The sequence below is a fragment of the Elephas maximus genome, chromosome 14, assembly GCF_024166365.1.
Source record: "Elephas maximus indicus isolate mEleMax1 chromosome 14, mEleMax1 primary haplotype, whole genome shotgun sequence".
Taxonomy (NCBI): domain Eukaryota; kingdom Metazoa; phylum Chordata; class Mammalia; order Proboscidea; family Elephantidae; genus Elephas; species Elephas maximus.
This window is the reverse complement of record NC_064832.1, coordinates 92,763,072-92,789,641: the sequence shown is the minus strand read 5'-3', so window position 1 is coordinate 92,789,641 and position 26,570 is coordinate 92,763,072. Positions and strand designations below refer to the sequence as shown.

The 26,570-nt window shown below is 45.2% G+C and overlaps 1 protein-coding gene across 4 annotated transcripts in view; it reads right to left on the bottom strand.

The window, feature by feature from the left end:
- Positions 1 to 24,916, bottom strand: part of FARP1 (FERM, ARH/RhoGEF and pleckstrin domain protein 1) — a 380,271-nt gene extending 355,355 nt beyond the window's left edge. For 2 of the 4 annotated variants that reach the window (XM_049853257.1, XM_049853260.1), the window contains exon 1: positions 24,827 to 24,916. The gene's annotated coding sequence lies outside the window, so the exon portion shown is untranslated. Of the gene's footprint in view, positions 1 to 23,459; positions 23,549 to 24,160; positions 24,249 to 24,826 lie in introns of those variants that run through there. The other 2 variants (XM_049853258.1, XM_049853259.1) reach the window with 2 other exon arrangements.
- Between the last annotated feature and the right edge of the window lie 1,654 nt (positions 24,917 to 26,570).

Genomic DNA, 26,570 nt, shown 5'->3' with positions numbered 1-26,570 from the left:
GCAAAAGACCTCTTTAAAGTTTTAAAACACAAAGATGTCACTTTGATGACGAAGGTACCCCTGGCCCAGGCTACAGTCTTTTCAATTGCCTCATATGCACGTAAGAGATGGAACTGATGCATTCCAATTGTGGTGCTGGTGAAGAATACTGAATATACCGCGGACTTTCAGAAGCACAAACAAATCTGTCTTAGAAGAAATACAACCAGAATGCTCCTTAGGAACAAGGATGGCAAGACTCCCGGATGCTTACTTCGGACACGTCATCAAGAAAGGCCAATCGCTAGAAAAGGACATCGTGGTTAGTAAAGTAGAGGGTCAGTAAAAATGAAGGAAACCCTCAAGGAGATGGACTGGCATAATAGCCACAACAATGGATTCAAACATACCAACAATCATGAAGATGGCAAAGGACCAGGCAACATTTTGTTCTGTTATAAATAAAGTCACTATGAGTCGGACCCAACTCCAAAGCAACTAACAAGAACCAGCTGGTCTTTTACCTGAGAGAGGCTGAAAGGAAGTCCAGAAACTAAAGGATGGGTACTCAAGTAGATAAACAAGTATCTGAGGACTAAAATGATGAGTAAATTTAGAGTTACAATCAATCTCTGACTATAAATTCAAGACTCTTTAGAGACCATGGGTGCCAAAGGGCTGGTGGGAAGGTCAGTTCCACTTGGAGAGGTTAGCAGTAATTTTACCAAGATGCCCCAAGAGGGTATCTCATTCTCATTCATTCAAGAAAGATTTAATGAGTACCTACTATGGGCCTGGAAACCCTGGTGGCGTAGTGGTTAAGTGCCACTGCTGCTAACCAAAGGATCGGCAGTTTGAATCCGCCAGGTGCTCCTTGGGAACTCTATGGGGCAGCTCTACTCTGTCCTGTAGGGTCACTGTGAGTCGGAATCGACTCTACGGCACTGGGTTTGGTTTTTGGTTTTGGGACTATGGGCCTGGTGGAGCACTGGTTAAGAGCTTGGCTGCTAACCCAAAGGTGGATAGTTCAAATCCACGAGCTGCTTCTTGGAAACTCTACAGGGCAGTTCTACTCTGTCCTACAGGGCAGCTATGAGTCGGAATTGACTCGAGGGCAACAAGTTGGTTTTTCTTTTTTTTTTGGTACTATGGGCCAAGCCATGTTCTAGGCAGTGGTTACATAGTACTGAACAAAATCAACCAGAGTCTGTAGGCACTTAAGGGAAAGATACTTTTTCCAACACACATAATTGAACAGACAGACAGGTGGTCCACTCGCTGCTTTGGAAATCATACACATTTCCCAAACCCCAAGCTTGCAAGCAGGCATGGCCCACAGGATTAACGGCCACAAGCATCCCGAGTTCGTTCATCCCTTTGGCACCCAAGACTTTCTGTTTGTGAAACATTCTGCTATGGCTCTATTTCCTAGCTCATGAGGAAGACTATAAATATTTTTAATAGAAAGTGGATCCCAAACCTCCTCCCAAATGCAGTTCAGAAAAAAATCAACTGATGAAAAAGACAGGAAAGGTGGAGGCTTCACAGTCTCTAAATCCATCTAACCTGGAAAGCAGACTCCATGATCAGTGCTCCATCGACCATCACCGGGGACCCCTCATTGTGAACTCAGCTGCATTCCTCTGAGGAGATGTCAACAGGAAGTGACCTCATGTGACATCTGACCTTCAAAAAGTTGGCTTAAGGATTACTGAAGCAAGCTAACAGTGGGAAAGAAAGTCACAAAACATGTACAATAAAGTACAAATTTGAAAAACAAAAGTTTAAAACATTTTTAAATTAAGGAAAGAAAAAATTATTAAGGTGAAGATAAACAAGCAAGGAAACCTGGTGGTGTAGTGGTTAAGAGCCATGGCTGCTAACCAAAAGGTGAGCAGTTCAAATCCACCAGGTAGTCCTTGGAAACCCTAGGGGGCAGTTCTACTCTGTCCTGTAGGGTTGCTATGAGTCAGAATCAACTCAACAAGAGGTTTGGTTTTTCTTTATGAACAAGACATATATATATATATATATATATATATATATATATATACACACATATATATAAAATACATACACACACACGTATGTGGTGGGTAATGGTAGTTAGTAGCAGGGGAATATGGGTGTGGGAGTGGTAGGGGTGCGTATGTTTTGCCTGACTGCTTTTCTTCACTTTTTAAATTTTCGACAGTGACCCAATTATTTTTAATTAAAAAAAGAAACAATGTTGTTTTAAAATGTCTTATTTTAAAAAAAGATTTAGTGAAACATGGCCAATTCCCACGTGAACTACATTAGGAATCCTTGTGATCTATTTAGGGCACCCTGTCTACCCAAAACACTCTGCACGCAGCGCAGGGGAAGAGGCAGACAGCAATTACCCTGCAACAGGCTGGACGGAGCCCACGCTGCAGCCGCTGTGCCCACAGCCCCTATGCCAACAGTACGTAGGTGCCAGGCGCCAGCTTCAGCATTCATGAAGGGCCTCATTTCACAGCTCCTTTGTTGTGTGACTTTAACTTAAAAACACAACTCCTTTCTCATCCAAAAGTGTTAGCACCAAGCTACAAAACACACAGCTTCCTGGCCCTGGTGACTCTCACCGACATCAGTCAGACTTGGGCTTTGGGTTATTAAATCTGAAATGCACTGAGGCACCTACGGTACCAAACACTATGCCACAGACAGAGCAGCAGCCTTAAAAGTGCAGTAAAGTTACATCTGTTAAGACTGTGACTCAGCCCTCCCCCAAAATGTCTTGAAGAAAAAATACCTCTCATCACAACACTGAAAACTAAGATGAAACAGTCTGTTGGCTGATGAGGTTTTCATCGTTCTGAGTGCAGAACCGTGTACTACTTGGGACTGGGGTGAGGCAAGTGAGGCCCTGGCCTTGGGTACAAAAATCCATGATGAACAAAGCAAAATGTTAAATAAAGACAAGGTCCAACCCTGAAGCTGGGTGGCTTACATCATCTCACCCTGGTTCTGCCCTGCTCAGCTGTAGCTGTACTATGAGAATACCCCAAAAGGAACTGCAAGGAGGAGTGTGGACTGCAGAGACCTTAGGAAGACCTGATTTGTTCCTCGGCTCCTTCACTTATGAACTATGTGACCTTGGGCACGTGACCCCGCAATCTAAAACCCAGTTTCATCATCTGTCGGAATGAAGATAGGACCTTCCTCCTGGAACAAATGGTCAGGTAAAGGCTGATGCAGAGTACCAAGCACAGGGTCTAGCACAGCACCTGGCACAAACGGTCTGTCAGGATAGCATCATCACCAAGGGTCCCGAGTCCAAAAAATAAGCGACTAAGTACTACTTAAGTACTCAATTAAGTACTACTTGCCCTTCTGAAGTCTGTAAGCGGTACAAAATGTTAACATGCTTGGCTCTAACCAAAAGGTTGGTGGTTCAAGTCCACCCCGAGGCACCACAGAAGAAAGGCCTGGTGATCTCCTTTGAAACCCCTCTGGAGCACAGACCTACTCTGACCACATGGGGCCACCGTGACTTGGAGTCGTCAACAGCAGCCGTCCTTTTCGTTCCCACAGTAGTCAACAAAACTGTTGAGTTTCTTCTGCCATCAATCCAAAGACAGGATTTTTACTGCTTGCCTCCTCCGTGTCCACAGCTGATGGACACCCCGACACTAAGTCATGCTGGGGAGAAGGAGCGCGAGTGGGGAAAGCGGAACAAGCCCGACATCCGCCCTGGTTAGCTCCTCAGTATCAACAGGCTGCTGGTGCCACAAAGCAGCACCGGGTGCTCAGAGGGCAAAACAACCTCTGCGTTTCTGGGAATTTTACTCCTACAGTAAAACATGGCTGTGTTTTAAATAAAAGGAACAGAACCACCAGAGCACAGTTTCCTATCGCTGCAAAAAGAAAAAACATTGCCTTGGAGTCAATTCCAACACACTGAGACCCCATGTGTGTCAGAGCACATACTGCTCCACAGGATTTTTGATGGCTGATTTTTCATAAGTAAATCACCAGGCCTTCCTTCCACGATGCCTCTGGGTGGACTCAAACCTCCACCCTCTGGGTTAGCAGCTGAGTGTGTCAAGTGTATGCACCACCCAGGGACTCCTCTGATTCCTGCAGCCCTTGCTAGTGTGCCTCCGAGCTTGGAAAAAGCACCTGGTCCCATCCCTGCTTCCCTGCCATAGGCTTTCACTCCCACGGGTGCCGTAGCACATACCACCAACTCTGGACCTGTTACTCAGGTCTTGAAATATATTTAGGTGACCCTGAAATTACTATTTCTCTGATCTTAGAGCTACTATTCTCAAATAGTACCTAGAGTCCGAGCTCACGCTTCTGAATTATTCTACGTCCGAAACAAAAGCACCCCAATGACCTGGAGGACAGACTTCTGCGACCTTGAACTTCCAAAGCGCACACGAAGAAACTGCCTGAGGCAACGACCTCCCCAAGAAGAGCATCTCTCACTCGGCATCTACATTCCTCTGTTATTGCCTTGGAAACACTGGGAAGGAGAAGACGATTTCTCAGCCCATCATTCCCCCGGCCCAGCGGTGAAATGCTTACAATGCAATTCCCCTGCCCAAAGTGTGTCACATGACTGTCCACATAGGTGGGCAGGCTGGGCTTAATCTCTGGGGGGAAAAAATTCTTAAAAGATTTTTATTTTCTTGAATCTCTGGAAAACAGCTTACTCTTCTATTTTAAATAAGCTTGTTAATTAAAAACACAATAAAAATTCATTATGGGAAATTCAGAAAATACAGGAAGAAAATAAAAACCACCCATATTAGTCCTACCCAAAGAAAACCATGGGTAACATCCTTTTCACAATGCACAGAAATGTACATAACTTACACAGAATTTTAAACAAATGTGTTCATCTGTTAAGTAGCAAATTAATTACATAATTACAAAAGAAGTAACAAATGACCACCAGGCACAGGCGGGTCAAGGAAGAACCCAAGAAACACATCTCAGAACCTCGTCACCCTGCAGAAGGCCACGAGGGGCTACGTTTTACAAAGAAATGTAAGGGGATGATTTGTGGTAAGTTCACCCCTTAGATCACCGAGCTCCAGCATTTACCACAGGCACTGTGCCAGGCACGGGGAACGCCGAGTGTTAAGATACACAGCAGAGGTTGTTCCCAACAAGTGGGGAAAGACTTCCTGAACTTCTCTCCTGGCTCCACAAATTATTAGCTGTTTGACCTTATGCAAGTCGTTTAGCCTCTCTGTGCCTCAGTTTCCTCTTGTGTAAGATGGAAATAAAAATCAGACCTACACTTTTGGGCAGTTGTGATGATTAAATAATTTTATACATGTAAAGCACTTAGACTTCAACCTGGGACTCAAAAGTTCTCCAAAAACGTTGGTGCTCAACTAAGTACAACAGTTGGGGGAGAAAGCAAACACAGCAGTACAGACAGAGGTTACCGCCCAGGCGTCAATCTCACCCAGCCTCCACGTGGTAGGCAAGGCTCTGGAATGAGGGAGGCAAAGACTGGGTGGAAGCCAGAGATGAGGAGGGCTTGATGGGATATTCTGCATCCAAGCAGAGGAAGCAGCAGGTATAAAGAGAGGAGGCCCCTGTGGCTTATCTGAGGAACTTCCTGAGGTCAGCATGGTGGCAGGGGACAGGCCACCAGGAAGGGAGAATACAGCAGGCTGGAAGGAAAGAGGCGCAGAGACGCCAGATTTCTTTCAGTCACTCTCATTTCCAGTTACAGCAAACCAGGTAGATTTACGTCATCTCACATCAAGATCACTTCCAAAAAGAGCTTTCTCTACTACGCCAATGAAGTCAAAGTGCGCTGATTCATGCGTTTTTACATTACCTTTACAAGTCAGCATTTTCTAAAAACTACAAAGATGTAGTCAGCTGATCTTCCGCATCTACTTCCCAGGTATGTTAAACTCATAGTAACGTCTCCCAGTCCTTCTCTCAGTCCTTCCAGCCCAATGCCCGTTACCCACTGCCGTCAGGTCGACTCCCACTGATAGAGGCCCTATAGGACAGAGCAGAACTGCCCCAGTTTCCAAGGAGGGGCTCGTGGATTCAAACTGCTGACCTTTTGGTTAGCAGCCGAGCACTTAACCACTGTGTCACCAAGGGCTCCTTCCAGCACAATACAGCAGATCTCATATAACATATTTCTTATTTTGGGGTATTATTAAAAATAAAGATCTGAAAACAAAGAGAGATGAGGAACTTATCTTTGCTAATTCAGAATGATTGGATTATCCCTTTGAGGGGGGCGGGGGGAGAAAAAGAAAATTAAGTTATATAGAACCTAAGAGTAAAAGAAGCTGCAACCAAAATCTCTGCTAAAAAGAATGCTGTCATTTAATGTGCTTCTCCTTGTTTATATGTCCCAAAGAGTTAAAAGCTTCATAGTTTAATACTAAAAACAGCTACCATATCAAACTTTTCATAAACTTCCAGACAGTCCCTTTTTTTATATATTAAATTCCCAGAAAAACATTATTCAGTAGATATTATTACCTTCATTTTAAAAATATGAGAGGGAACAGGGACTTAGAAATTAAGTGACTTGCTCAAGACCATACAACTTTTGAGTGGCAGAGCTGGGATTTGAATACGGGTCCCTCAGGTTCTATGGTAGCCAGCCTCCAAGACAACCCTTCAGTGATTCTTGCCTCCTGGCATTCACACCCTTGTGTAGTCACCTCCCACTGAATCATGACTGGCCTGTGGGCAAAAAAATACTGTGGAAGTGACAGTATACAACTTCCAAGGCCAGGTCATAGAAGACACGGCAGTTTCTACCTTGGTCTCTCATGAATAGCTCATTCCTGGGGAGGCCAGCCGCCATGCCATAAGACACTCCAGCAGATCTGCAGAAGTCCATGGCGTTCCTTGGAAGCCCAGCCTACAATGCCAGCTGACATCTTGTTTTATATACAATTCTTATTGTTACCGTTGTTGGAAACAGACACAGCAGAACATACCTCAGTTCAACAGTTTCTACACATACAATTCAGTGACACCGACCACATTCTTCACGTTTGTGCAGCCATCTTCACCCTCCTTTTCCGAGTGGTTCCTCTTCATTGCCCCCAAGCTTCCTATCTAACTTTTCGAGTTGTTGTTGTCAGTTTGATCCCATATAGACAGATCTTAAAAAAACATAATGCTCAAGGCAGGCATTCTTTACTAGTCAAGCTAAACTAGTTTTAAGATATTGGGGGATATTTTTAGCTTAAGACTTAAGGTTTAAAGATCATCTCAGGCAATAGTTTTGTGGTTCATCCATCCTCCATGACTCCAGAAAGTCTGGATTCCATGAAATTTAAAAATTCTGTTCCCTGGAAGGCATTATGCTGAGTGAAATTAGTCAGACGCAAAAGGACAAATATTGTATAAGACCACTATTATAAGACCTTGACAAACAGTTTAAACGGAGAAGAACACATTCTTTTGTGGTTACAAGAGGGGGCAAGGAGGGAGGGTGGGAGAGAGTTATTTACCGATTAGATAGTAGGTAAGAACTACTTTAGGTGAAGGGAAAGACAACACTCAATACAGGGGAGGTCAGCTCAACTGGACTGGACCAAAAGCAAAGAAGTTTCCTGAGTAAACTGAATGCTTCGAAGGTCAGTGGAGCAAGGGTGGGGGTTTCGGGACCATGGCTTCAGGGGACATCTAAGTCAATTGGCAAAATAAATTCTATTAAAACATTCTGCATCCCACTTTGAAATGTGGTGTCTGGGGTCTTAAACGCTAACAAGCAGCCATCTAAGATGCATCAATGAGTTTCAACCCACCTGGATCAAAGGAGAATGAAGAACACCAAGGTCACACAACAACTATGAGCCCACGAGACACAAAGGGCCACATGAACTGGAGACTACATCATCCTGAGACCAGAAGAACTAGATGGTGCCCAGCCATAACCAATGACTGCCCTGACAAGGAGCACAACAGAGAACCCCTGAGAAAGCAGGAGATCAGTGGGATGCAGACCCCAAATTCTCGACTTAATGGTCTGACTAAGATTAGAATAGTCCCAGCGGTCATGGTCCCCAAACCTTCTGTTGGCCGAGGACAGGAACCATTCCCGAAGCCAAACTCATCAGACACGGATTGGACTGGGCAATGGGTTGGAGATGCTGATGAAGAGTAAGCTACTTGCATCAGGTGGACACTTGAGACTGTGTTGGTATCTCCTGCCTGGAGGCGAGATGGGATGGTAGAGGGGGTTAGAAGCTGACAAAATGGTCACAAAAGGAGAGACTGGAAGGAGGGAGCAGGCTGACTCATTAGGGGGAAAGTAAGTGGGAGTATGTAAAAAAAAAAAAAAATTTTTTTATGTAGCAAGGTATATATACGTTTATATGTAAGAGACTGACTCAATCTGTAAACTTTCACTTAAAGCACAATAAAAATTATTTTTAAAAAATTCTGTTCCACGTTTTTCCCTTTTGATCAGGATTCTTCCAAAGAATCTTTGATCAAAATGTTTCATAACAGTAGCCAGGCACCATCCAGCTCTTTTGGTCTCATGGCAAGGAGACAGTTGTTCATAGACTCAGTTATCTACATAGTCCATTTCCTTCCCAGCTGACATCTTGATTGTAAACACCTGAGCCAGAACTACCCAGCTAAGCCCTTCCCAAAGTCCTGACCCACAGAAACTGTGAAAGACAGTAAATATATATGGTTGGTTTAAGCCATGAAATTTGGGGGTAATGCATCATGCAGCAATAGGTAACTAATGGACGCCCTGATACTTGCGTTCTTCTCTCCACATCTATACTGCCTCTTACAGGGGCCCCGGTTGCACGGTGGTTAAAGCGCTCAGCTGCTACCTGAAAAGTCAGCGCTTCGAACCCACCAGCCGCTCCACAGGACAAAGATGTGGCAGTCTGCTTCCATAAGGATTTATAGCCTTGGAAACCCTTTAGGGCAGCCCTACTCTGCCCTATAGGGCCGCTATGAGTTGGAACTGACTGGAACCGGTTTGGTCCTTGGTTTACACTGAGTTTTAGGTGATTCCGTAATTTCATCTTTCAATAACTGTCACTGTATCTTCACGTAGAGAATTTCAGAGTTACTGAAATCAAACCTATATACTCTACCAGGTCTCTGAGATAGAGCCTACAGAACTGACATCTTATCTACATTTATTTCCTGCTGACACTGTTACATTCTGGCCCTCAGATTTCATGAACACAATTGCTTTTTTTGATCCATCCTTGTAAAACCCATCCAGCGAATAGTGCCTTTGTCAGACGGTACAGGAAACTTTTCTGTCATGTCTTGGGCTAAGTTCCTTTTAAAGGTGTGCTTCTCTGTATTTTTTGTTTGTTTAGAAAAATGAACAAACATAATGAGATACCTCTATACAACACAGATGGCTAAAAATAAAAAGTACTGACAATACCAAGTGCTGACAAGGATGCAGAGCAGATGGAACTTTCACTCATTGCTGGTGGGGGTGCAAAATGGTACCGTCACCCTGGAAACCAGCTTGGCAGTTTCCTCAGTTAAACACACACCTACATGGGACCCAACAATTCCGCTTCTCAGTGAGTGAGTCGGTGAGTTAAGGGTGGGGTTCATACCTGAAGTCAAAGGAGGTTAGCTGTACCTGTCCCCAGGGTATTCCAAGGGCATCCAGCCATCTGAGGGTCATTTCAACCATCTTTACATGAACAGTTCAGTAACATTATGTCCATCACATTGTTCAGCCATCACTATTAAACGTTTCTGAATTTTTTGTGAAGGCTTTCTACCTGCCCTGTTTTCTCTAGTGTTGCCAGGGCCATTAAGCAACTGAAGTGGCTGGCTCCTCTCAGTCCTGACCAATCACCAGGAAACAAGGGTTTTTTTCTCTGGGAAAAGTGGCCCCACCGACCCCCTTTGGGCACTTTTCCAAAAACTCTGTAAAGGCTGGGGTGACCATACATCTAGACACCTCTTGTTCTTGGCATCTCATGCAGTTAGCATCTCTCCTTTTCCTATCAGAAATGTCTTGATTTGGACAAAAATAAATAAAACATATACATATCACCCTATAGACAAGGAGCTTGTCTGTTCTGCCCACTGATATGAGTGCCAAGGACGCCGCCTGCTCTATGACAGGTGCTCAGTATATGTCTGTGAAAAGATCCACTTTATTTTCTTAACCTGTGAAAACTTACTGAGAAATTAATAAGGAATTGTAATTTTTCAGTTGCCTATGATCCATTTGAAAAGACTTTCATTCATCAATCCAAGAAAGGTTCTTTTCTAAATACGTGGAGGATCTAATAGAAGTTTGAGACCTGGCCCCTAACCTCTAGGAACTAACTGTAGTGAAAACAGCAAAATGCACACGTAAGAGGATAACGAGGTAACTACGCAAGATCCTATAAATGTGGACAGAGTTATACCGATCACCATCATTGCTTTATGGAGTCAACCCTTCCCCAGGACTCTTCAAAGTGCTTCTGTGTATTATGAAAACTGTGCCAACGGACTTCAGAAGTCAGCACTGCTTTGATGGGAGGCTTTGAGAGATGGACGGGAACTGGATCTGTCATAAAGGGGCTAGAGTCCCTTAACACACTGGGATTATCATGAAAAACCCTTATTTGCTGGGCACTGATCAGAGCTCAGAGGTACGAACTACTTCAGTTGCTAAGTCTTCTGACAAACAGAATCAAGAGGGAGGTAAACAGTCTTCACGAAAAACTCAGGAACATTTAATAGTGATGGTTGGACAACCTGATGGACATAATAAATATCACTGAACTGTACATGTGAAGTCGTTGAAATAGCAAGCATTCACTTATCTCTATGCCTAAGACAATTTTTTTTTAAGTAAAAAAAATCTTTACAAGTTAGAAAAAATAAAACAGCACACACACCTCCCCTTTCCATGCCCACCTGGTGGGCTCCTGGCCCCTACGTTGGCCCATTCTCAACCTTTGTGTATATGCACAATTATGCTATAAATTCATAATGAGAAAGCCCCAGTTCCATCCCTTTTTCCCCTACTCTGGAAAATATATCTGCGTAGGTAGGAGGAAACTATCATAAGGATAACATGTAACTGATGACAAACTACTTATGACACCACTCCCAAAGAACGTTATGTTAAAATTGTTTCTCTCTGTGAAAACATCAACATGTATGATCAGGAACTTGTTGAGCCCTAGAAGTTGTAAGACGGAAGCCTTTTCTTTATATTTCTGTCCTTGGTTTCCCTGCTGATCCTTCCCCCGTAAAGTCTCTTTTTTTCCCATCCTCTGTGGAAAGGCTGCTGCTGCCATAAGCACAACACCTCTCCCCATCTCTTCCACATCCTTTTACCCCTGAAACTCCCACACACAGACACCCACATACACACAAGAGTGGCCCCCATCTCGGCTGAACAGGAGTTCTTGGGTGGGGAGCTAAACACCAACTCAGTGGTTCTCAGTCAGGTCTGGGACCACTCTTCTTCCAGGGATACTTGAAAATGCACAAAGTTTATTAACTGCCAGGATGACGGGGAACTGCTTGAATATTAAGGTATGGGCCACAAATCCTATACTTACTGCCCCCCCCAAAAATAAAACTGTCCTGCTCAAAATGGTAATGGAAAAGGTAACCAGGAGAATGAAGAATGCTTAGCACAAAGCAGACCAGACACTGAGCAGAACACCCCAGGGGCTTGAACCTTTGGTTCCAGGTCTCTATTCCGGAGGCTAGAACTGCCCTTCGGTGCCTGGTGTAGGAGCTAAGAAATTCCTCTTTTCTGCCTCATAGGGTTCGAGCTGGGCTTCCCATACATTCCAACAAGAGACCCAGGGACACTCCCTCCATAGATAAAGCACTGGTAACAACAAGATGACTGATAAACGACAATGTTAAATACATCATGTAGAGCCAAGCGATATTACACAGCCATTAAAATGTCTAATTTCAAGGAAAACTTAATATGGAGAAACACTCAGGTGACATTAAAGGAAAAAGCAGGTGTTTTTTTAAATGTACATGCATCATTCTTTCCATTTTTTTAAAAATATGTTTTGGAAAAAATACTAAACATACCAAATATATCAAAAGTCAAATGAAAATAAAACAAAATTTTCAGTCTTTGGTGAGATTAAAAGGGATTTTTTGTTTTAGACTTGAATATTTGATTCTGTTACAATGAACATGAAACGAAGTGAGCACTAAAAACATTAACTGTATACATACATACACACTCAGGTTTTTTTTAAAGATTGTATCAGTTAAATGAAAATAGACAGGAATATTGTTGCTTATTATTCTGCAATTTCACCTGATTACATTACAATCAATTCATTTACTTTAATATTATGAAATAATTTAACCTTTCTTCACAAATTACAAATGTGTGTATCTATTTGGAAACCCTGGTGGCGTAGCGGTTAAGTGCTATAGCTGCTAACCAAGAGGTCAGCAGTTCGAATCCGCCAGGCACTCCTTGGAAACCCTATTGGGGAGTTCTACTCTGTCCTAAGGGTCGCTATGAGTCGGAATCAACTCGACAGCAGTGGGGTTGGTTTTGTTTTGTTTTATCTATTTTAGGAAACCTCTCATTTCCCCAAATTCTCATATTTCTGAACAGCTCACTGCACTAATAACCATGACCCCCATGAGGTTCTGCTGCCAGAGAACCAAATGCTCTGAAAAGATTATAAAGGAGAATATCAAACCCCTGATTAATAACATCCTCACGAATCTCCAAAGCAATATTAAGTGTGCAGACAAATACCATTCCAGGTTGACAGAAGTGGCAGACACTGTCATCATTTCTTCTTAGAGAAATGAACTGTTACTCTCAAGTATATTCTATAATCCAAACTGCCAAACAGTCAGCTGTGAGCAGAAAACAAATAAAATTTATGTAGACTTAGTCGCATGATTTGCACACATTGTCAAAAACCTGACGTCCTTAAAAGCAACTCCTCTTTCCCAGTGATGTGATATGACCACTGTCTCAGTTATCCAGTGCTGCTATAACAGAAATACCACAAGTGGATGGCTTTAACAAATTTATTCTCACAGTCTAGGAGGCTGTAAGTCCAAAATCAGGGTGTCGGCTCTGGGTGAAGGCTTTCTCTATCTGTCAGCTTTGGGAGATGGTCCTTATCTCCTTTCAACAACTGTGGGCCTGGCATTCATCAGATATCTCTGTGTGTCTCAGCCATCACTCCTCTCCCTGGGTCTACGACCTTCTTAGTGCGAGGACTTCAGGTCCAAAGGATGCACTCCACTCCCAGCTCTTCTTTCTTGGTGGTAGTGAGGTCCCTCCTCTCTGCTCACTTCTCTCTCCTTTTATCTCTTGTAAGATAAAAGGTGTGACTCAAATAAGAAGAAGACTTGAATAAGGGTGGTCAGGGTGGTGACTTGAGCCACACCCTCTAGTAAGGTGGTGACTCAAGATACATGCCACATATTCCTGCCTCATGAATATAACAGACAACTCACTCCCAAATGGGACCATGACCACAGGCATAGGCTAGGATTTACAATGCATCATAAAATGGAGGATAATTACATCAGATTACAAAACAGAGGATACCACACACTACTGGGTATCACAGCCTGGCCAAGTTGACACATATTTTGGGGGGACACAAATCAATCCGCAATAACCACTAAATCACTTTCCACGTAACTAATTTATGTAGAAACCCATTTTCTTATAATGTTAAATGGCAGATGACATACACACCATTTTCCAATTAAAGTATGCATCATGATGTTTGGATGGAAATAACAGAAAACCCCAACTCAAAGCAAAATTAGAACGTAAGTAGATTTATTCTTTAGTATACTAAGTCTGGGGAAACCCTAGTGGGCATAGTGGTTAAGAGTTACAGCTGCTAACCAAAAGGTCGGCAGTTCAAATCTACCAGGCACTCCTTGGAAACTCTATGGGGCAGTTCTACTCTGTCTTATAGGGTCACTATGAGTTGGAATCAACTTGATGGCAGCAAGTGTGTTTGGGTTTATACTAAGTCTGGAGTCCTTAGGTGGCAAAAACTGTTAACACACTTGGCTGCTAACAGAAGGTTGGAGGTTCAAGTCCAACCAGAGGTGGAAGCCCTGGTCATCTACTTCCAGAAGCTCAGTAATTGAAAACCCTATGAAGTACAATTCTATTCTGACACATGTGGGGTCACAACGAGCCAGACTCAACTCAACAGCAAGTACGGTCAACTCAACAGCACGTACGGTCAACTCAACAGCACGTACGGTCAACTCAACAGCACGTACGGTCAACTCAACAGCACGTACGGTCAACTCAACAGCACGTACGGTCAACTCAACAGCACGTACGGTCAACTCAACAGCACGTACGGTCAACTCAACAGCACGTACGGTCAACTCAACAGCACGTACGGTCAACTCAACAGCACGTACGGTCAACTCAACAGCACGTACGGTCAACTCAACAGCACGTACGGTCAACTCAACAGCAAGTGGTAAATACTAAGTCCAGATGACGGCAGCTCCAGGTACAGAAGGTCAATGACTCAATGATGCACTCAAGGACCCTTTAGGGCTCCATCATCCTCTTGTGAGCTTCCTCCCAAGGATAGTCTCAAAATGGTTACAGTGTTTCCAGACATCACATCCAGTCCAGTATTTGTTCTCTTTTTAAAAGCACAGAAACAATCTCTGGAAACCCCTTCAAAGACTTTCCGGATGCTGGAGGTTTCTGGAGGGAACCCTGGTGGCAAAGTGGTTAAAGCGCTTGGCTGCTAACCAATTAAAGGTTGGCAGCTGGATTCCACCAGCAGCTCCATAGGAGAAAGATATGGCAGCCTGCTTCTGTAAAGATTACAGCCTTGGAAACCCTATGAGGCAGTTCTACTCTGTCCCACAGGTACAGAGTTGGAATCCACTCCATGGCAGTGGGTTTAGTTTTGGCTTGGAGGCTTCTGGTAAGGATTTTGCTCAATGACAAAAGGAGTCTGATGAAGCCTGTCCATTCTTCATCTGACAATAAATGTGTGGGAATATGAAGCTTGGAGCTGCAGCAGCCATTAGCCATAACAGCTAATTAGGCTGCAGCTGTCTAATTAACCATTAGGCAACAAGCCCAAATACAAAAGCCACATGCTGAAGGACAGAAGGACAGAAAGAAACTGGGACCTTGATTACATTGTGAGTTGCAACTCAAACGGGAAGCCCCATTCTCTTGTTACGTGAGGCCCCTAAATGCTTTGATGGCTAAGGATGCTCCTAGCCAAACATTCGTCACTTGCAGATAAATGCCCTCTTAAATGTTCCCTTGAGGTGACAGAAAGAGCACCAGCAATTTGTACAACATCACAGAGAGATGATGGATAAGCACAGGTCTGCCTGGCTTCAGAGCCTTCCCAACTCTTGTTAACTCTGATGCCATCCTGTAACTTCCTTATCCTAAACTGTCATAAACAGCATTCATTTCACAAATCTTCATTCAAATCAATGAGTATTTATCTTCTATGGGCAGGTGAAATAAAAATTAGGAAAACATATTTCCTGATGTCAGTAAATTTTATCTAGTTCAGAAAATAAGGAGAATATAATCAAGGTCTGATTACTGCCAAAATAGAGGAAACTAAGATGCTTTCACAGCCACCTACATGTGTCACACTGACCTCTAGAATTCTACAACTTACCTTTTACCCAGTGCCTCGGATTTTTTTATTTCAAGGTATTTCTTTCCCATTAGTCCAAAGGGCAAAGGGACTACAACCTACACAGCCTCCATTAGACTGAGTCCAGTGCATCTAGATGGCGCCCGGCTACCACCACCAACGGCTCTGACAGGGATCACAATAGAGGGTCCCGGATACAGCTTAAGAAAATTGTAGAACAAAATTCTAACTCACACACACACACACACACACAAAAATCCGAGAGTATGGCCCCCAGACACCTTTGTAACTCATTACTGAATTCACTCCTGAGGTTCTCCCTTCAGCCACAGATTAGACAGGCCCATAAAACAAAATGAGACTAAAAGGGCATACCAGCCCAGGGGAAGGATGAGAAGGCAGGAGGGGACAGGGAAGCTGGATGAATGGAAATGGGAAACACAAGGTTGAGAAGCACAGAGACTGTTGACATGGCATGGGGCTGGCAACCAATGTCCCAAAACAATACGTGTATTGATTGCTCTGTGAGAAACCAATTTGCTCTGTAAACTTACATGTAAAGCACTTTTTTAAAATTCTTATTTCTTTCCCATAATCCTCCTGTACACTAAAGAACAAACACAACTCAATCTTGGGTTTTAGAAATCTGTTTATTTGATTATAATCTTAAACATCTATTTCCCCACATTTTCAAGGTAGTAATTTTTTTTTTTCATTTTTAGTTCTTTTCAACTCAGTTTTTACTTAGGAAAGAACAAAAACTGCTATATCACCCTCAAGTAAATGGAGTCCCACCTCTTGGACAGATTAATACTAGTCTATACATCACACACAAGACAAAGCGTTATTTTTCCTTGCCTCCACAACAACTGCCTCCTTTGCCATGAGACCAGAAGAGCTGGATGGTGCCCGGCTACCATTACTGAATATTTTTGATCAAATATTCCACTGAAGAACTCTGATCAAAAGGGGGAAAATGCAGGTCAGAATTTCAAATTCTCACAGAATCCAGACTTTCTGGAGCCATGGATGATGGATGACCCCTGAAACTATTACCCTCAGATGATCTTGAAACCTTAAACCAAAAATATTCCTTGAAGTCTTCTTAAAACCAAATAACAGTTTAGGTTAATAAAAAACGCCTGCCTTGAGCATTATGCTCGTTTAAGATCTATCTAGATGGATCAAACTGACAACAGCAGCTCAAAAGCTTAGGGGGCAGTGAGTTCATGTTAATGAGGGAGGAGCAGCTCAGAAAAGGAGGGGGAGAATGGTTGCACGACTCCAAGAATGTAACCAATGTCACTGAATTGTACCTGTTGAAACTGTTAACTAGTATGTTTTGCTGCGCATAGTTCTCAAAAAATAAAATTAGAAAAAAATGTGTTATTTTTCCAAAGTTGAATAAATTCAGATCTGTACAAAGTCCATATTAGGCTAAGTAAAATGTTTTTCCAATTAACTTTACCCTTCAAAAAACACCGTTAAAAATGAAAAGGTAAAGAGAATAGACTGGGTTAAAAATATTCACAGTACACAGAATAACAAAGGACTGGTATCCGGAATATATAAAGAACACCTACAACTAAAAAATAAGATGATGTTAAGTGTGTACAGTTAGTTGTATTATCAACTGTACTAAAAAAAGCTGGAAAAAAAGACAAAAAAATTAAGAAGCCAAAAGAATTATGATATACAAATGTCCAATAAGCACATGAAAAGATACTCAGTATCATTAGTCATAAAAAAAAAAAAAAAACCCACTGCCATTGATTCCAACTCATAGCGAGCCCATAGGGTTTCCAAGCCTACAAATCTTTACAGAGGCAGATTGCCGAATCTTTCTCCCACAGAGCTCCTGGTGGGTTCAAATGACTGACCTTTTGTTAGCAGCTGAGTGCTTTAACCACTGCACCACCCAGACTCCAGGGCAAAGGATCATTAGTCATTAGTGAAATATAAAATAAAGTCACAATGAGATCCCACCCCACACCCACCACAATGGCTAAAATTTAAAAAGACTCACAATTCCAAGCGTGAGGATTGGAGCAACCAGAAGTCTTATACTTGTCGGTGGTAAAGCAAAATGGCACAACCACACTGGAAACCAGATGACAGTTTCTTGAAGTCAAGAACACACTTACAATGAGACCCAACAAGAAAAATGAAAACATTCTCCACACAAAGACTTGCTCACAGATGTTCATCGTAGCTTTATTCATGAGAGCTAAAACTACATACTCCTCAAATGGTCAGGAAGACCACAACCCAATCAAAAAAAAAAAAAAAAAACGTAAAGGACTTGAACAGATATTTCACCATGAAGAAATTCAAATGGCCAACAAACACATGAAAAGATGCTCAATCTCAACAGTCACAGGGAAATGCAAATTGAAACCACAACGAGATATCACTTTTTGCCCACTAAGACGGCTATGATTAGAAGAACACAGAACATAAGGTGTTGGTGAGGATGTGGAGAAACTGGAGCCCTCATCCATCGCTGGTAGAATCGTAAAATAGCACACCCACTGTGGAAAATTGTTTGGTGGTTCCTCAAAAAGTTGAACAGAATTACTGTACGATCCAGTAATTTCACTCCTGGATACATACCCCAAAGAACTGAAAACAGCAACACAAACAGAGACTTGTACATGCATGTTCATTGTGGCACTACTCACAACAGCCAAAAGGCAGAAACAACCTAAATGCCCATCAACAGATAAATGGATGAACAAAATGAGGCACATGCATACAATAGAGTATTATTCAACCATAAAGAGAAATGAAGTCCTGATACATGTATAACATGGATGAACCTTGAAAACATTATGCTGAGTGAGATGTCACAAAAGGATAAATATTACATGATCCACTTATATGAAATATCTAGAATAGACAAGTATAAAAAGCCAAACCCGTTGCCGTCAAGTTGATTCCAACTCATGGCGACCCTACAGCACAGAATAAAACTTCCCATAGAATTTCCAAGGAGCACCTGGTGAACTGCTAACCCTTCGATTAGCAGTCATAGCTCTTAACCACTATGCCACCAGGGTTTCCAGGCAAGTATACAGACATCAAAGTTTATTAGTGACTACCAGGGGCAGGTGGGACAAACCAAAAGAAAAAACCAAGCCTGCTGCCATCAAGTTAATTCCAACTCTCAGTGACCCTACAGAACAGAGAAGAACTCCATAGGGTTTCCAAGGAGCAACTGGTGGATTTGAATTGCAGACCTTTTGGTTAGCAGCCAAACATTTAACCACCGTGCCACCGGGGCTCCAAGGGGGTGGATGCGAGGAAGGGAAAACGCTTAGGGGGCACAGAGCTCCTGTCCAGGGTGACGGAAAAATTCAGGAATGGTTAATGATGATGGCTGAATTTGTGAAAATTTTGAAATGGCAAATGTTTCATGACTTACATATTTGCCACAATTTAAAAAAAAGTTTATAGATAAACAAATTGTAATACATCCAGCCATTGAAATACTACTGAGCAATAGAAAAAAACAAAAACCAAACTGAGAAGATGATGAGAGTATAAAAGGAAAGGAGAGAACACAGAAAAGAAGGAATGAGAACAGGAGCAAAGAAATTCTACCTACACACATTTTTGTGCAACTGCACAACAGCAACAAGTATCTTAGAAGGAACCAGAAAGAAAAGACAAACTAGTTACCAATAACAATTAGCCAGACAGCAGATATCTCAGCCACAGCAATGGAACCAGAAGACAACCTGGAAGGGCATCCCCAGGTAACCCATCATTCAAGAACAAAGACATTCAAAGGTACACAACACCTGAGTTACCACCAACAGGTGCTCCCTAATGGAACTCATATAAAGACATACCTGAGGAAAAAGGAATGTTAACCCAGAAACAAGTTCCAATCTCCAAAAAGAAATGGTGAGCAAATTAGATCTACGCAGACCAAAACTATAACAGCAAAAATAATAATGTTAAATTCAGAGGTGGATTTAAAAATGAAAAGAATATATAAAGGAACAGATAAATATTCATGGTAGCTGTCCCTGGGTGGTAGGATTTCAGGTAACTTTACTTTCTGCATGCTTTTCTTTATTACCTGATTTATTTTTTTTTTTAATGAGCATGCATCCTTTCACAATATTACGCAGCTTCAAGGACTGGTTTAAACTGTTAAATCAGATTGAAATTGAGACAAAATCAAAATTCCAAATTCCTAGAACAGCAACCTATCATTGCAAATATCAAGTTTCTCTTAAAAACCCTAAAGACTAACTTGAAACAACCTTATAACCAGCTGGTTTATTATTCACTCAACATGTATTTACCAAGGGTTTGCTATGTGCCAGGTACTCACTGTACCAGATCCTGAATTAACTGGACAAGAACAAAAAATGAAAGTCCTCATAATACTGGATTTGTAAGTCTTTTCTTACAATTGACAGGATGCCTTTATGAAAAGCCTTTCTCAAAGGTCTGCAGGTAGAGTGGTAAGAAATATTGTAATTGTCAAATATACTTTCGATTAACAGTCCAAAAAAACCACCTAGTTTGTTGTGAGGCTTTTTTTTTTTTTGGTGCAAATACGACAATTTTACATATGAAACCAATTCAGGGTAAGTGAGGAACTCCACATTAGTTTGCAAATCTTGCAGTTTGTGTGTAATTTCCGTCCCACATTAAAATAAGAAACCTGCAGTTTGGCGTGGAAGTTTATAGGAAGAAGAGAGGAGGCAGTCAATTTTAGTCACATTGTACTTGATGGTCCTCTGGTTTATCTCACATGTATCAAGTATTCAGCATATAATTATTTCAATAATGTATCAAATACCCAATTTGTTCAAAGTATCCACTTGGCAAAACATGTTTAGATGACTTAAAACAGGGCAAAAGCGTCCTAGAAAAAAGCCAGTTTCTCCGCTTTAAAATAAACATTTTCTGGGGGCTTCTTGATTTAAAAAAGAAAAAGAGCTGCAATCAGCATTTAAGAGGACTGGGAAACTTCGAGTCTCCCTTAATTTGAATGGAAACCTTTTGGCTCTGATCTTTCTGGACATGTGGAAGTGGTTAACAGGGTGGCAGCCAAGCCTATACAGCCAGGCAGAGGGCAAGAGGGCTGTGATCAAGGAACCACGCAGCATAAACCCACCACAGAAACTCTGACCATTAAAAAAAAAAAGGCAAGAAGTTGATTGGCCCTTAACATTCAACAGGCAGGCTTTTAATCAAAGGTACCAAAGGTCAGAAGAGATACAAGTCACAAAAACGGCAAAACCCATCTCCTCCCCTCCCAGGCAGATGTTAACCAAGACCCAGAACAGCTCTGCACCCAAGGTAGTAAGGACTTAATCCACTTTATAGGGTTAGATAGGCACCACTGTTGACATCTTAATTAGTAGGGAAAGTACTAAATACTAAAGTACTCAAAATATTATACTCAGCAGTTCTCTGCAAGAAGCAAATCCAATTACAAAGGGTTTGTTTAAAATGCTCCATTCACCATGTTACGAAAATATCAGGCAAATACTTATAAATCCCAAAAATGTCCCTTCATCCTCTTGGAAAATTACAATGTCGTTTTTCCTGAGAGTATTCAGCAGGCAAAAACTAGGCATTTGTCTTTTCTCTACCGCTAGCTAAGCTCCTCCAGGATGGAATAGTTTGCTTTTTGTTTTAATATGTATCACAAGTATCCTCCTCAGAGATTTGTTGTTGTTGTTAGGTGCTGCCGTTGAGTCAGTTCCAACTCATAGCAACCCTACGGCACAACAGAACGAAACCCTGCCCGGTCCTGAGCCATCCTTACAATCGTTGTTATGCTTCAGCTCACTGTTGCAGCCACTGTCAATCCACCTCATTGAGGGTCTTCCTCTTTTCCGCTGACCCTGTAGTTACCAAGGATGATGTCTGTCTCCAGGGACTGATCCCTCCTGACAACATGTCCAAAGTATGTAAGACGCAGTCTCGCCATCCTTGCTTCTAAGGAGCTTTCTGGTTGTACTTCTTCCAAGATAGGTTTGTTTGTTCCTTTGGCAGTCCATGGTATATTCAATATTCTTCGCCAACACCACAATTCAAAGGCATCAAATCTTCTTTGGTCTTCCTTATTCATTGTCCAGCTTTCATTAGCAAGAAATATGTTATCATTTCCCAAATGAACTGAACTGTTACATGTTCAGTGAGAATTTGTGTATGAATTCCACATTAAAAAAAAAAAAAACCTTTCAATGCTATATTTCATTCTTATCTTTTAAGAACCATTTCCTCAGACAGCATCTTTAATAAAAGCAAAACAAAAAGCTTCATCCAAGTTGCTTGCAGTCTCAAGATAATCATGAGATAATTGCAATAGCTCAGGAGGAAGGTGTCTAGGATACATTATTTTCAAATCTGCTTTTGGTAAATCTGGCAACCAAACGAAAAAAACCAAACCCAGTGCCATCGAGTCGATTCCGACTCATAGCAACCCTGTAGGACACAGTAGAACTGCCCCATAGAGTTTCCAAGGAGCCCCTGATGGATTCGAACTGCCGACCCTTTTGGGTTAGCAGCTGCAGCACTTAACCACTATGCCACCAGGGTTTCCAGTCTGGCTACAGAGCAGCATATTCTGTTATGAACCAAGGAATTAAACGTCTGTATAAATCTGAGAGAGCATCACTGTGGAAAGGGCCATTATCAGCTTAACTCTAAGGATCACCACAGTGGCAGAACTTCCAAGCAAAATACCAAACCCCAACTCACAGCAAGGTGCGTTGTAGAACCTGTGACCCTACAAGGCATAGCTACATCATTACCAAGTATTCAAGTTTTCCCATCTCCATAAAAGAAACAAGTTCGAGATTCTGGAAGGCAGGGGGCGAGGAAGACATCTACACACCATGTCACCAACAACTCCCCCAGTAAACCAGGCACTGCCCAATAATGTGTCCATTATTTCACCCAGAAGCAGATTTATTAGCCAGACATTCTAAAAACACAAACGTTCCGTTTTGCTTGGAGTAACTCCAATCCTGGTGCCTTGCTGCAGAACGATGCTGAAGGAATATAAAGTGAGCCATGTGGATGCCATACCCACATTCCAAGTGCATGGTCAGAAACTGTCACATCCAGAAGACTAACACACCAGAAGGGCTGCGGGATCCCCCCACCCCCACACCCCAGCAAGAACGCTGAAGAAGAATAAGGAAAAGAACCACAGACAGGAGGCTTCTGAGGGACCCTGTCTGAGTCTAACAAGGAAGGCAATTTTTAAGGCAACTACCCCAAAGGCCTTTCTCTTCTTGTTTAGACTGAATAAAAAAAGACAACGCTGGAGGGACGTTCTGATATGGACTTGGCAAGTCACCACGTGCAAAGCACACAGCCAGATGCTAGGCAGGGGGGATCGGCTCTCAGAAAACGCTGCCTGCTGGATGGAGGTGGTGCGGGCCCACAGAGACCATGGCTCAGGGCTCTGGGAGCAGGGGCTGGGGCTGAGCACGTCAAACCCGGGAAACTAAAACACAGACCGGCATTACTGATAATAATAAAATGAAACTGCCAGGGGCCACCACAGCTCTCTGGGGAGCTCAGATAGGCTGAGGCGGCTAAACTGCTCCCGATGAGAAGCTATTTCTCGCCACATCTTAACGAGCTAATCTGATACCAGGGTCCCGGTTTCTTAGTGAGCCTCACCTCCCCTCTTTTCTGGGGGACTCTGCACAGACCCCAACAGCTGCTGAGCTCCAGCGGCCACAAACAAAATCCAGACTCATTACGGGGAAGCCTCCCCCCCCCCCCCGCGCAAATAAAACACACACTCGGGTCCAGCCGGATCAGACATCTAAAGTTTCAGGAACTTAGATCGTAAAACCACAATCAGAAGTTGTTTAAAATGCTCACCACAAAAATATGTGTCCTCTGCTTCGGGAAAAAAAAGAACAACTTTGCTCTTCATAAAAGACGGTAAAGAAAGACGATTTCTAACTCGGACTCACGTTGTGTTCCTCTTTGCCACAGGTTCCAGGCCCACGCGTGCCCCGGCGCCCCGCGTGGGCGAGCTGCAGGTACCTGGCGACACGGTGGCCCCCGCGCCAGCGGCACCTCCCTGGGCGGCCGGCGACAGCGGCCCGGGGTCCGGAAGCGGAGTCCGGCAGCGGAGTCCGGCGCTGTCACCGGTGGGATGGGAGAAAGCGGGGGGAGGGCGCCGGGGAGGCGGGCCGGGTCCCGGGGCTCCGCGGTGGCGGGAGGCGAGGGCGCCGGGGAGGCGCGGGGAGTCCGGAGGCCCCCGAGCTCCGGCTACCGCGCCCGGCCCGCCGCCTCCGGCCGTGGTGAAGACAGACCCCCGCCTCCGGCCGTGGTGAGGACAGACCCCCCCGCCTCCGGCCGTGGTGAAGACAGACCCCCGCCTCCGGCCGTGGTGAGGACAGACCCCCCCGCCTCCGGCCGTGGTGAAGACAGACCCCCGCCTCCGGCCGTGGTGAAGACAGACCCCGCGGGCTGCGCCCCCCGCCAACCAGCCAGCGCCGGGCCGGCCCGACTCGCACAAGTTGCCGCCCGCCCCCACCCTGCGGCGCCGCGCTCATTGTTCCCGCGGCTCCTACCTCGGCGGCGGCGGCGGCTGCGGCGGCTCCGGGACGCGCGCTCCGACTCCGGCCTCCCGTGCGCAGCTGCCGGGCGCGGGGCTGCCAAGGGCCGCGGCGGCTGGGGCCGAGCCGGGCGGCGACTAGGAGGAGCCGCGGGCGGCGGCGGCGGCGGCGTTGGCGCGCGGGCGGAGCAGGCGGTGGCCGGCCGAGGTCCGAGCCATCAGGGGCGGTGCGGGGCGGAGGGGAGGGCGGAGCGGGCGGCCGGGTGGGTGGGGAGCGGGCGCCGGGGCGCCATGTCCGGCCCGACGCCTGGGCGCACACGGCACGGGGAGGGGCGGCGCGAAGCGGGCGGCGGCCACGTCCCCGCCCTGCGCCCACAGCCGCTGCGCCCCGCCGGCCGCCCGCCGCTCGGAGCTCCCGGAGCGCGAAGGGAGGGCGGTGGCGGCGCGGCCCCTCCCCAGCCCTGGGCGGGCCCCGCGGCGGGGGGAGCCGGGGCAGAGAGCCGGAGCCTGGGGACAGCGGGAGAGCCACAGCCCCCTCCAGCGTCGGCCCCGCGACCTGCGCCCTCCGCGCTGCCCGACTCCGCCCTGGGGCCGCCGCTCCCAGCAGGTGCGCGGAGGGGCCGCCCCACCCCGGCCCTCCCGGGGAGCCTCCCGGACCCGCGAGACCACCTCCCGTCCCTACCTGACTTTGTCCGGCGGCCAAAGCGGGTCTCTCGGCGCTGCGCCACCGAAGCGAGCGCGGGCAGCGCTGGGGAATGTGCTGCGCCACCAGGGAGACGCAGATCCTGCTGCTGCGGCTGGAAGCGAAATAAGGAGAGCGGGAGGTCGGTGCACGGGCGAAGCCGGGAGCAGCAGGGGTGATCGATGGCGCGGACTCTGCGGGTCGCTTTGTGAGGGCCTGTGTGCCCACCTAGGATTTGACCTACGGTGTCGCGCGGGTAGCGGCGCTTTGTAGGGACCCACGCACCCTCGGGGCCACAAGCTCCCGTGCACCACCCTGTGCTGCGCGGGCTTTAATCCCAGAGGGCAGTTGCCACCTCTGCGCCCGCCCCGCCCCAGCGTCCGCCACATCACCCCCTCACACACAGATACACACACACACACTCACTTTTCTTTCCCCGCGGGAAAAGGCGTGGAAGAGGTTAGGAGCTGGTTTGCAGTTGCTTGCTCGCTTTGGGGCTTCTGGAACTTGATGTAGTGGGTTGCAAGATTCAGGACCGCGGAGGCGGGGACCTAAGAGAGGCGGTCTCTTTCCCCAGGTACCAGCTAGGAGCTGCCGCGTTACCTTCTTCATCCGGTTTCCTCAGCCCCTAGTCTCGCCCTTCTTGTTCCTATAGGCCCTTCTAGGCGTGGTGGGAGCAGATCTTTGGGGGCAGCTGGAGAGAAACTGAAATCGTGGCTCTGCCAGACCCTGAGGCTAGTGTGTTATAATACATAAGAATCACTTGGGGGTCTTATTAAACTATAGATTATGATTCAGTATATTTGGGGTGAAATGCAGATTCTCAGCAGGGGTTAAAACCCTGCTAAACGCTTCAGAGCCCTGAAGGAGTACAGGTATATAGGTGTGATGTGGTATCTCTAGTGGGAGCGGTTTCTGGAGAGGAAAGAAGAAATTATTTTTGAATATGATGTTCTGAATTGTATTTAAGTCAGTATGTTTGGTAAAGGTGGGAGTAAACAAGGCAATAACGGCCTCCTAAGAAACAGCTGGTAGGTAGTTGGAGATCGAAGGGAAGAAATCGTGGCTTTGAGGCGTGGCTCCCTCGCTAACCAGCTGTGTCGCATTAAACCCTAGATTAGTTGCTCTAGGCCAATGATTCTTGGGGTGGGGCCCTTGACCACCAGCAGCAGCGAATTCTTGGCTCCCACCCTAGACCTACTGAATCTGGACCCTGGCTTTATCTCAAACTTTAGCTTGTGAATGCATCACTAAACCCAAAAAACAAACAAACCCATTGCTGTGGAATGGGCTCTGACTCATAGGGACCCTATAGGACAGAGTAGAACTGCCCCATAGGGTTTTCAGGGAGCGGCTGGTGGACTCAAACGGCCAACCTTTTGGTTAGCAGCCGAGCTCGTAACCACTGGGCCACCAGGGCTCCTTAGAGTCAGGAGGAAGGCTCAGCAAAGCAGCCCTCCCTGCAGAGGTTCTGATTCAGCAGGCCTGAGAACATGCATTTGTAACAAATCCCCAAAGAGTGCTGATGTTTAGCAACCGCTGTATTAGGGCCTCAAACTTGGAATCGCCTAAGATGTAAACCCTTCGGTTCCACACTGCACCCCAGCCAAATAAAGCAGGATCCCTGGGGCTGGGGTGCAGGCTGTAGCGTTTTTAGAGCGACGCAGGTGGTTCCGGTGTGCCTCCACGTCTGAGCATCACTGTGGTAGGCGGTGCTTTTCAAACTTTAAAAAATGCATGTGAA